General features: G+C 43.7%; 1 long non-coding RNA gene across 1 annotated transcript; it reads left to right on the forward strand.

Annotated features, from left to right (window-relative positions):
* The first annotated feature begins 8292 nt into the window (after window positions 1-8292).
* Window positions 8293-10060, forward strand: LOC133378082 (uncharacterized). The gene is made up of 3 exons (XR_009760847.1): window positions 8293-8521; window positions 8631-8707; window positions 9240-10060. It is a non-coding gene; the product is annotated as an uncharacterized LOC133378082 (long non-coding RNA).
* The last annotated feature ends 1491 nt before the right edge of the window (window positions 10061-11551 follow it).

Consider the following 11551-nt stretch of genomic DNA (forward strand, 5'->3'; position numbering starts at 1 on the left):
TACCCAGGAAACATGACAAATTACAGGCTAACTGGGAAGGACCATATACCATCAGAGAAAGGCTTGACACAGTGACATATGTAATCACCACAGACCAATTAAACAAAAGCAAAGTGGTTCATGTAAATATGTTGAAGCCTTACCATACCAGGGATGCACAGGTGTTGCAAGTTACCTTATTCCCTGAGGGAAGTGGGCCTGAATTTCCAGATTTGGTACAGGAAAGCAAAGACAAAGGAGGGGTAGATCAAGTGGAATGGTCAGAGGAGGTGAAGGAGGAAGTAAAAGAGGAGATTCTGAGAGTTTTGAAAACCTATAGGAATCTCTTTAGCAACAAACCTGGCCGAACCAGTATAGTTATACATTCCATTGATACTGGAGATCATGCCCCAATCAGATGTTCCGTACCGTGTGAATGGGAAAGTTTTGAATGAGATCAAAAAGGAGGTGGAAGATATGCTGGAATTAGGAGTGATCAGGGAATCCATCAGTCCCTGGGCCTCAAGTATTGTCCTGGTTCCGAAAAAAGATGGAACGACAAGGTTTTGCATTGATTATCGGCTAATCAATAAAATTACTGTCCCAGATGCGTATCCTATGCCTAGGGTAGACGCAATGTTAGAGTTATTGGGGGCAGCAACCATTATCTCTACACTAGATCTCTGTAAAGGATTTTGGCAAATGGAACTAGATGAGCAATCCAGAGCCAAAACTGCCTTCAGTACACCAGATGGGTTATATGAGTTTGTGACCTTACCCATGGGACTAAGGAACTCACCAAGTTCGTTTCAGAGGCTAATCAATACTGTGTTGCGAGGCATGTCAGATTTTGCAGTGGCCTATATCGATGACATGGCCATTTTTAGTAAGTCGGTGCCTGAGCATGTCCAACACCTGACAACAGTATTGGAGGCCTTAAGAAAAGCAGGCCTCACAATAAAAGCTAAGAAATGCCAGTTTGGACTAAAGGAAGTAATCTATTTAGGACATAAGGTGGGGAGTGGGAAAATCACCCCCTTATGGAGCAAGGTGGAGGCAATACAAGCGTGGCCGATCCCCTTAACCAAAAAACAAGTAAGGGCATTTCTGGGTGTGGCTGGATTTTATAGGAAGTTTGTGAGAAATTTTGGGGAAATAGCAACCCCCTTGCATGAATTAACAAAGAAGAAGTGTTCTGAGCGTGTGGTATGGACGGATGAATGTCAGAAGGCTTTTGATCTACTGAAGCAAGCCTTGTGCCAAGGACCCATATTAATAGCACCAGACTATGAGAAACCATTCATCATGGCTACAGATGCGTCAGACCTCGCGCTGGGAGTCGTCTTGCTGCAGGAGAGAGAAGGCACCAGACATCCAGTGGCGTACCTGAGTCGCAAGCTGACGCCGAGGGAGAAAAACTATTCGTCGGTCCAGAAGGAGTGTTTAGCGGTCGTGTGGGGACTGAACAAGATGCGCCCATACGTGTGGGGACGAAGATTCACAGTGACTACGGATCATCGGGCCTTGTTATGGTTGCAGACTATGAAAAACCATAACACTATGCTGCAGAGGTGGTCCTGGGCCCTACAGGACTATCAAGTGGACTTCCAGTTCATAAAAGGTAAGGACAATGTACTGGCCGATGGACTTTCCAGGCAAGTGGCTGGGACTGCAGTGACGTGACCAGACGGAGGAACAAAGAAAGACATTTTCCCCATAGAGACTTTTATTTGTTAACGCGACGTATAAATCCTGGAACAGGAATAATACTCTGCAGTTGTTTAAGGGGGGGGGATGTGATGTTCCTATATATTAGTGTATATATGGTAAGTGCTGGTTGTTTAGAGTATACATGGTAAGTAGTGAAAGAGGAGGGGGAGTGAATGGGCAATAGAATGCTTGATGATTGGCTGAATGTTTAAAATGGCTGACAGTATAAATGAAAGGATGACAGGTAAATCTGGGTGAATGTGAGGTGGTGAATTGTGGAATCTGGGGGGAGAAGAGAAAGAGTGGATTGCTTGGTGGGGTTTGAGAGAGTTGTTTGCCAGGAGAGAGTGAAGAAGGAGGGGGGTGGAGTTCGGATTAGTATTGAGTAAAACCATATGCTTATGTGCCTTAAGAAGAAATCTTGTTAATCTTGTTAGCTTTGTTATCTGTAATAAATACTTAATTTGGTTTACCAAAGGCCTGATCCTTGGCTGGGGTTTCACAGACCAGAAGGGAGGGTAAGGTAATGACCAAGGCTGAAGGGGAACTGTAACAAATGGTGGCAGCGGTGAAGAGAATAACAATACCAGTATTCAGAGTCTCTGGGAATACTAGTATTGGGACGTTACTGGTGGTTGCCTAGCAGGGGGATCTGTTGAGATCTGTGCTAGAGCGGGGAGAGAAATCATAAGAGAGAGCGGTCCGGACTGGTGGAGTCCCTGGTGGTGCCTAGAGACAGGCAGTAACCACGAGCAGGTAGGAACCTGACAGGGAGAGCCAGGGAAGGACGCCTCACACCCTCCTCTTCCTTTGCTTCTTTGGATTGCTGCGTAAGAGCCTCTTGAGTTTTCTTCTGAATTCCACCAATGAGGAATTTGTGCATGTTTAGCTGTTCCCCTTGAGCTAAAAGCTTGCCAGAAGAATCCCAGATGAGCATCTATGCTGTCAAGGGTGTTGAGAGAGAAATGAACCATTTTGGTAGGCATTTGGTTGTCTCAACTAGGCTCTGACCCTCTTTGTTGTTGCTGGTAAAATTAAACTGATGCTACAGTTGCGTGTGGCAGGCTTCCAAGTCTCGGCCGTTCTGTGGGATTGCCCTTTCATTTGATATGAGGAAGACTGGATGCTTTCCAGGAGGGAAAGAAAAATCCACTTTGCGCTCTTCGTGACTGCAGATGAACATGCTTGCTCAGTCACGACAAAGCCGCATTAGAGGCTGGAGAGATAAATCAGAAGTAACAATGAAGGGCATCCCTTCTGCCAGTCCTTACTAATATATTATTTCATCATGTGTGGAGAATAATAAAACATCTTGCATATCTTCTGGCCCTACTTAACAAGCAAAGAAAATGCACTCATAGACTAGGAGGCTACAAAACACAAAACAAAATAAAAACAGCCACCCTGGATGCATTTTGTCTGGAAAGGACAGGGAGCAGATCCCCTGCCCCCATTGACAGGACACATCTGTCCTTCTAGGAGGAAGGGTGGGATAGGAATTAATAATATATTACAAACCAGGGCCGGGCCAGGACACTTTACTGCATGAGGCAAAGATGGCGCCTGCCCATTCCATGTACAGAAGCTGACTGGACTGGCAGTTGAGCCTTGCCTTAACACTGGCAAGGGAATGGCATCCTCCACTGTATGTCCTGGCCCTCCCCAAGGACTGTGATGAGGAAGATGAGTGGGAGGAAGAGGCCATGGAAGAGAGTCCTCCAACTCAAGCCCCTGATTTGGAGCCAGCCCTTCTTTAATGGAAGAGGCCCCCTCTTCCTTGGTACATGGGGAAGGAAATAGGGCTAGCCAATGTCAGAGAGACCCCTTCTCTGTCAAAGGAGGAGGGAAGCTCCATGAAACAGACTGAGCTGTCAGGGGAGGAGGAAAGCCAGGTGTTGTCTCTGAGGCAATGGCAGCTCCAAGAGGGAGTGCCCAGCTGTAGGCCAGGAGCTCTCAGTGGGACAGGAATTCTCCTGAGTATCTGGACTTTCCCCAGCTCTGCTTAAATGCGTGGTGGGTAGTTGAATTGCTGGAACAACTTTACACTTCTGTGTGGTCTCAGATCACAGCTCCTGATCCTATAATGCTGACCTGCAGCCTTGCCCCTAAACTGCATGTAGGGAACCCTGCAGCTCCTCTCCTGAGTTGATTTGATCCTTGCCACATCGGTGGTACCTAAGGGCATCAGGACTAATTTCTGCTCTTCTGTTATTGAGTTTACACTCTCAGTCTGCTAGAATAAAGCTTGGCTTCTTTACTTACAAGAAAGTACACCCGTCATTGTTCTTGGGCAGGAGCCAGGACACTGTACCTGAGCATAGCATGCTAGATTAAGGGGTGCACGAGATGTGTGGCACATACAGCTCTGGTCTCTAACAGAGGGGAATGGCCAGGAACCTCAAGAGAAATGAGGAGAGGGTATACTGTCACTGCTGCCCCTCAAAACATCTGCTCCCTGACACAATTGCCCCACTGCCTAATGGTAGGGCTGGCCCTGCTATAGGCTTAAGCTGGTTTAGTACTCATTCCCTCTCACAGGGAATCCTGGCAAATGTCATTCTGTTTGAAGTGTCCTCAATGCCCTCACCTACCTGCAGTTCTCAGGATTCTTTTACATAAACCATGGCAGCTGAAGAGGTATGAAATGGAGACACATTGTTGGCTATTTTTACAGCCCCTATATATACATCTTGGCAGCTCATTCATCACTCTAGCCCAGTAACCTTCAACCTTGGGTCCCCAGATGTGGTTGGACCAGAGCTTGGAAAAGTTACTTTTTTTGAACTACAACTCCCATCAGCCCCAGCCAGCATGGCCACTGGATTGGGCTGATGGGAGTTGTAATTCAAAAAAGTAACTTTTCCAAGCCCTGGGTTGGACTACAACTCCCAGCATCCCCAGTCAACAAAGGCAGTGGTCAGGGATAATGAGAGTTCTCGTTCAACAATATCTGGGGACCTAAGGTTGAAGAACCCTGTCCTAGGCACAGCATCACACAGCACGATTATTTTTCAATTGTTTTCTAGACTTCCTAAATCCCCTTTTAAAACTGCCCCTGCTCTAAGATAGGCAACACCTGGATGTGTGCAAAGGTCCTAAGAGGCTTAAATATGCAGCACCAAACAAACTTCTATAATGACAAGCGTCCTCATGATAATTTTGTAAGCAGTTTTGTAAGTCAAAAGGCAGGGCATGAAACTAAAACTGTAAAAAAGTAAAAAAATAGTAATTAGTATATTGCTTAACTGCTGAATCATCTAATTGTGACTGGGAACTAATTGTTACAAATGCATTGGAAGGAAAGTTATTCTCAACCCTTTTGGCTGTGGGTGGAATTATCTGAAGTACAATTTCTCTATATCCAAGCCCAGGTCAGGAGAAATCAGTGTTACATTTATTTGGCAGACTTACATAAGGAGAAATCCTACTTTACATTGTGTATCAATTAGCTAATGAAGGCATACTTTGGTCCTTTTTTATGGTAGAAACTTTGGGAGCCTGATTTATGCGAACTTCTTTATGGCAGCCACCTGAGCTGGTCTTCATTCCCATGTAGACTGTATTATTTGTGTTGTGTGAATGAAGTGGCTGCACTCGTATACATGTCTTCTGTGCAATGGAATTCCCAGGCAACATACAGGGACTGATAGTGGACTGGTAACCAAAATCACAGGGGTCTTCTGGAAGGATGGGTGGGATATATATATAAAATATATAAAATAAATATAATAAATGCATGCATGCATGCATGCATACATACATACATACATGCATGCATACTGATTGATGCTACAGCCTTATCCCAGAAAGGAAAGACCAACACATGATAAAGATACCAAGAGTGTGTCTCAACTGTCAATATTTTGCAGAAGGCATTGCCTTGGTGCAAGACATTTTAAAAAGAATTTGACTTTTTGAGATTTGGGAAGTGACAAGGAAATACATTGCAAAGTGTGGGATGAACAAATGACTAATGAGAAGACGTATAAACAACCTGCAAACATATGAATAAAAATAATTATTCTACTATCTCTGTATGTGTGTACTTATTTTTAATGTTGTTTTAGGCTACTTAGATGTGCAGCAGCCAAGGCCAGCGCCTTGTAGGTGTTTTTTTTAAAGTAACTGAAATGTAATTGTAGTGATTACTTTGGAGGAAAAGTAAAGTAATCAGTTACTTTCAGAGCAATTGTAATTGTAATGGTAATTACTACTTTTTGGGCCATGTAACTGTAACTGTAATTTATTACTTTTTAAAAGTAATCTTCCAAGCTCTGGGACAAAGACACTGTATAACTGCCCTGCAAGCAAATCAGAACGAATGCTCAATGAAGACCAGATACCCCCTATCCTTCATTTGTGTTTTGTACAAGCAAATCAGGACAAACACTCAACAAATAGGACATCTAGGGGAGCCCTAAACCATTGTGTCCTGTAGTCAGCCAGTACATTCTTGAGTAACCCTGTAATCAATGTCTGATGAGGAAACTGAGCAGCCAACTGATAAAGAAAAAAACTTAAGTAAAACAAATTCTTTTGTGAATCCTTCTCCAGTATTCAAGTCCATTGGAGTCTTTGAGCCTGGACTAGGGATGTGTTGAGCCCCAGTTCCCCCAGGTGGACCAGGGAGAGATGTCAGAGGAAGACAAGGCTTTTGAGGATGCTGAGGGAGGGGGAGATGCTGACAACCCGCAAGTTCCCACGGTCAGCCCTCCTGTCGATGCAGCGCCTGCCCTGACTGCAAGCACTCCAACAGAGCCGTTGGGAACTGATTTTTCTCATGCGCCAACTCCACCCTCCCCAGGATTCCCCACTTGGCACTTCAAACGCTTCCCCACCAACCTGCTCCCCACCTCCCAAGGTCGAGCTGGCACCTAGCGAGCCTTTGCTGTCAGATGAGCAGCTGGAGGCTTGCCCCCTCTCGCCCCATGCAAGATTATGTGAGAAACTGGACCTTCCCTATTTAAGGTGGCGCCCCCCTGATTGGGTTGCTGAGTCAACTTACTCCACATGCTGCAGAGAATGCCTAGGTAGCTTAGCTAGGGCTAGTAGTGAGTTAGCATAGTCAGGTCTATGAAGCACACTGCTTTTGATGTAACCGTTACTCTAATAGAACAAGATTTAATTCCAGTTTCGCCTCCGTCTCGTGTCTTGCACTCTGGGCAGGACAGGATGGGTGAATCTGTCCATTTCAGTTTCTCTTTGTTTCTCATTTTTCCAATCCTAAATTCAGTTCTTCACATTTCCACATGAGTTTGCAATTAAAAAAAAAAAAGTCCTTGAAATGTGGTGTTGGAGGAGAGTTTTGCATGTACCATGGACTGTGAAAAAGACAAATAATTGGGTGTTAGAACAAATTAAACCCGAACTATCACTAGCAGCTAAAATGATGAAACTGAGGTTATCATACTTTGGACACATAATGAGCAGACACAATTCACCAGAAAAGACAATAATGCTGGGAAACACAGAAGGGAGTAGAAAAAGAGGAAGACCAACAAGAGATGGATTGGTCCCACAAACCTGAACTTACAAGATCTGAACAGGGTGGTTTACAACAGATGCTATTGGAAGTCACTGATTCATAGGGTCGCCATAAGTTGTAATTGACTTGAAGGCACATAACAACAAAAACATGCAAATTCATCAGCATTTTACTGTGAGTTTCTCCTAATCTAATATGCACATTTTTGCAAGCAATTTCCTTCGATATAATGCATTTTTGTAAATTAGTTTCATGAATATATGGATTTTATGCACACTTTACAATAATATATGCATTTTTATACTTGTTACTTGGTTGGAGAAGTGAATTGCAAAATTTGGAGAAGTGCGAATTGCAAGGGATGGCTGCATTTCAATTTGCACATTGTTTCCTGTAGTGCAAATTAGGTAAGTTCACCTTTAAATGGAAACTGAACTGGATTTCTCCCCCATCCATAGCCTGGACAGTCCTACTTACATCTAAGTAAAAAGTCTGTAACCAGTAAAAACTCAAGTCTGTGTATGATGATCTCTAAGTGGAGTATTTATTTGGCCACATTTATGCAGCGGCATGAACATCCCTTCACCGCTGCCCGATAGTTAGACCCTCTGCTGCCTAAACTACAAAAAAACTCTGAAGTGTAAAATGCTCTTCATAGCATTTAAACATCTTCATTTGTTGATACTGAGTTGGGACTCTGGTCATATCAGCCCCTGGTCTGCACCCAGAGCTACTATATATACACTTAAAAAAAAGGATTAGGGAAGATCTTTAAAGAATTTCATTTTAAATGCAGAGTGGTTATTTAAGAATTTCAGGACAGCAGAAGAGCCAGATTTTCTTTCTGTGCTAAGTGGTGCTTCTGTATTTTAATAGCTTTCTGAATCTGGCAGTCTGTGCTGCTGCCTGGTCACCACTGGTCACCTAATTCCTGCTGGGAACATCATGCAGCAATTTTCAGACTACTGTAAAGTTGTAATTGCACCTTTTGCACTGAAGAAGTCCCATTCCAACCGCTGCATGAAGTTCATTTTGAAGGAACTTGATCTCAGGTGTGAGAATGTTACACACCATTAAAATGTCAGCTGTGCAGCAAAACCACCTGATGGACACTGTGGGAAAAAGGGAACTGTCTTGTATGCTGAATAGCAGAAAGGATTCAAATGGAGCGCTAGAGAGGAGGTTACACAGAGTTTTGCTGTAGTGCTGGGGCATTTTATTGCTAAACCATTTGACTTTCACATTTGGCCTTTTGTCAAGGGTTTATTTCTTTCCTGCCCTTTGATTATGCTGAGTCCTAGAAGAGGTGTAATATTTTACTGCCTTGTGTATATCTTGGGCTGCCAGGTCCGCTTTTTACTATGTTACCACAGGGTTGCTTCTAGTGCTTTAAAAAAAAAGAAAAAAAGACTGTGCATGTCAAGGCTTTTAAAACCTGTGCATATGTATCTCTTAGGAAATGCTGGTTTCTTGGACCACCCTCCCATCACCTCCACATCCCAGGTCAGGAAGCAATGCTTAAAAACAACATGGGTAAATAAATAGTTTAATCTATACTGCAGCAAACTTGGCACTCACATAGGTTTCCTAATAGCTTTCTTTGCTCCCATTTCAAGGAGCAGCATCCCGTATATGAAAACCATCAACCTCTTGGCCAGCAAGTTGTTTTGCTGGAGGGCTCCCCTGGGAAAGGAGATGACAAAGCCCCAAGTGACTCTTGCTGGTGGGCCTGTTGGCCAGCCCTGTTGCCAACTGCCACTGGGCCTATGCTGTTTTATTTGTTTTGTTTTGGGGCTCAGGGTTATAGGGGCCCCATTTTCAAGTGTTAACGAGGGGAGGTTTCAGTGTGAAAAGGCAAACTTTACAGCAAAGATCCAAAGGTCTGTTCTTGGATATATTTGAGCCTAAGTTGTTTGTTTGTTTATGTAGGAGCTTGCTACACTTGCCCCAATTCTTCCAGCAATGACAGTTACAGAGGCACAGTATGTACTCAGGGGCTGCTTCCTTGGAAGGAGGTCACTAGTGGCTTGTGGCATTTTGTAACATTTGCATTTATTTACCACAGGTGGGAACCTCAAGTCTGAGGGCCTCTCTGTTTGGCTGTTGGAAGTCTCCTCAAGCCACACCTCTCACCAGTCTTGCCTCACACCCTTCTTGCCAGCCTGGAACGGATCCTTGACCTCTGAACTTGCTTCTTCCTTGCCTGGATGGAGAGTGGTGTGCAAATGTGTGTAAAAACTACCTAACTGTACAAAGGTAAAATTTAAAAGACATGCCCTGTTCCAGAAGGATAGCCAACCATTTGTTCCTATGGCAAAAAAAGCCTATACATTTCTTTAGTCACGCAAAGACCCATCCTCCCAATAAAAGGGACCCTGTTGACAAATTTGTCCAGTCAGTTTGACCTCTTTAGCTGGCTCTCTTTATATCCAGAATCACAGGGATTGTGTGTGTGTCCTTCAGAACCAACCACCATTCATCTCATTAAGCTATATTAAGAGCATATATTGTGGTTACTTTTGTACACCTCATTTTAACCAGATGTATATGTACTTCTGTAAGAACAACCAGATGAGGTCCAAAATTCAAGAATTACCACTGGGGGCAGTCACATCTGCTGGGTTGGCAACTTTAAGGGGAGACCAATTTGGCCCACTGGTTTCTGACTGCTCCAATATAGAATTGAAGCTGTCGAGAGTGCATGAGAGGCTGTCCCTCCATGTGCCTACAGTGAAGTCACTGGTAGTTCTTGAATCAGAGGTGCAGCCACTGTGGTAAATTAGTTCTAGTGTTGTATGGCCTAATTTTTAAAAATCCTGCTTCAAGTCCAGTAGGTCTTGAATCCACATAATCTTTGATGCTGGCTGATGTACACCCTGTTTCTGCTCTAAACCAATGACATCTGCAAGTTTCAGCAGCTCTTGTTCAGAATTAAAGGTATGTGCCATTTGGCCAATGCTGCACAATTTATCTCACTATTCTATTTTAGTCACAGCACTTAGATTTCTGCAGCCCCTGTGAAGAGCACGGCCTGCTAAGCTTTTGAATCCCAATGCACCAGGCGTTGGCTGCTGCCAGTTAAAAGCAGGTGTTCCCAGGTGGGAAGACGGGAGCAAGAGATGACGGCAGTTCTGCCCTGTCGAGATCAGATGTGCTGTCATGTTAATGGCTTGCATTTGCAGAAGGCTACTGCTGAACACCCTGCAGAGATGTTCTGGTGCGTCGTCCCTCGAGATGACCCCCCCCCTTTAAGGCATCATCTAAGCCAGGGAAGCAGACAAATTGATCAGTATAAAAAACTGCAGACAGATTAGCCGGTGATTCATGCAAGTGCGGGACCATCCACTTTACTCTGTTGGGGTAAAGAAGCACCTTTCTAGATAATCCAGGTTATAGCACAATGCATGCCTAATTATTTGCCATTTGTTCCATGGGATCCACTCAGTTTTTCATTGGGTAATGGCCCGTTGGGAGCAGTGCAATCCTGTGCAGATGTACTTGGGTGGAGAGATGGGGGGAGAAATTCGATTTAGGTTGCATTTAAATCTGAATTTATCAAATTTGCCCTTTCTGAAAACATGAGAGCTGAAACACAGCCATCCTTCGAATTTCACATGTATCCGACTTTTGTGATGCAGTTCGCCAACCAAGAAATGCTTGTATTAGTGGAAAGTGTGCACAAAATGAATACACTGGTGAAAATAACATAAAATACATTATATTAGGATAAATAGCTTGCAAAAATGTGTACATTAGTCAAAACTGCATTCAAAAATGTATTAGGAGAAATTCACACTAAAATGCTGAAGAATTTTCATGAGGATTTTTTTTAAAAAAATGCAAATTGCTGCAGAAATGTGGAGAATTGAAGATTAGAAAAATTAGAAAAACTGAGAGAACAGAAATTGACAGATCATCCCTGCCTGAGAGGAAGTGCTCTTGAACTAAACAGGTCTTACTTCTGAGTAGGCATGTATAAGCAGTAGTGTAGTGGCAAATTCAAAAGTGCAGAGTTCCTTCATGATAGTTGCAGTGAAACCTTCTGCCATCTTTTTTTTTTCTTTTTTACTGCTGGGTTGAGAATGAGATCCTTGTTAATGCAGACATCCCTATAAGCCAATAAGCATGAAAGGACAGAGAGCTGCTGAGAACAGTCTTCTCAGTGGCTGACTCATCTCGTTTCACTCTGATTGGCTCCAAATGAACAGGAAAGTATAAGGTAGCATGTTAGAACACTCTTCTCAGTGGCTAACACACTCTCCTTTCATGCTGATTGACTCATAGGATGATGGAGACATAGGGACCCTGCTGGGACCCTGTTCCCAAAAATGTAAGGGGTCTAAGACCTCCTCAGTCCCTGGATGACCACACCCCTGT

Source organism: Rhineura floridana, chromosome 2 (assembly GCF_030035675.1).
Source record: "Rhineura floridana isolate rRhiFlo1 chromosome 2, rRhiFlo1.hap2, whole genome shotgun sequence".
Classification (NCBI taxonomy): domain Eukaryota; kingdom Metazoa; phylum Chordata; class Lepidosauria; order Squamata; family Rhineuridae; genus Rhineura; species Rhineura floridana.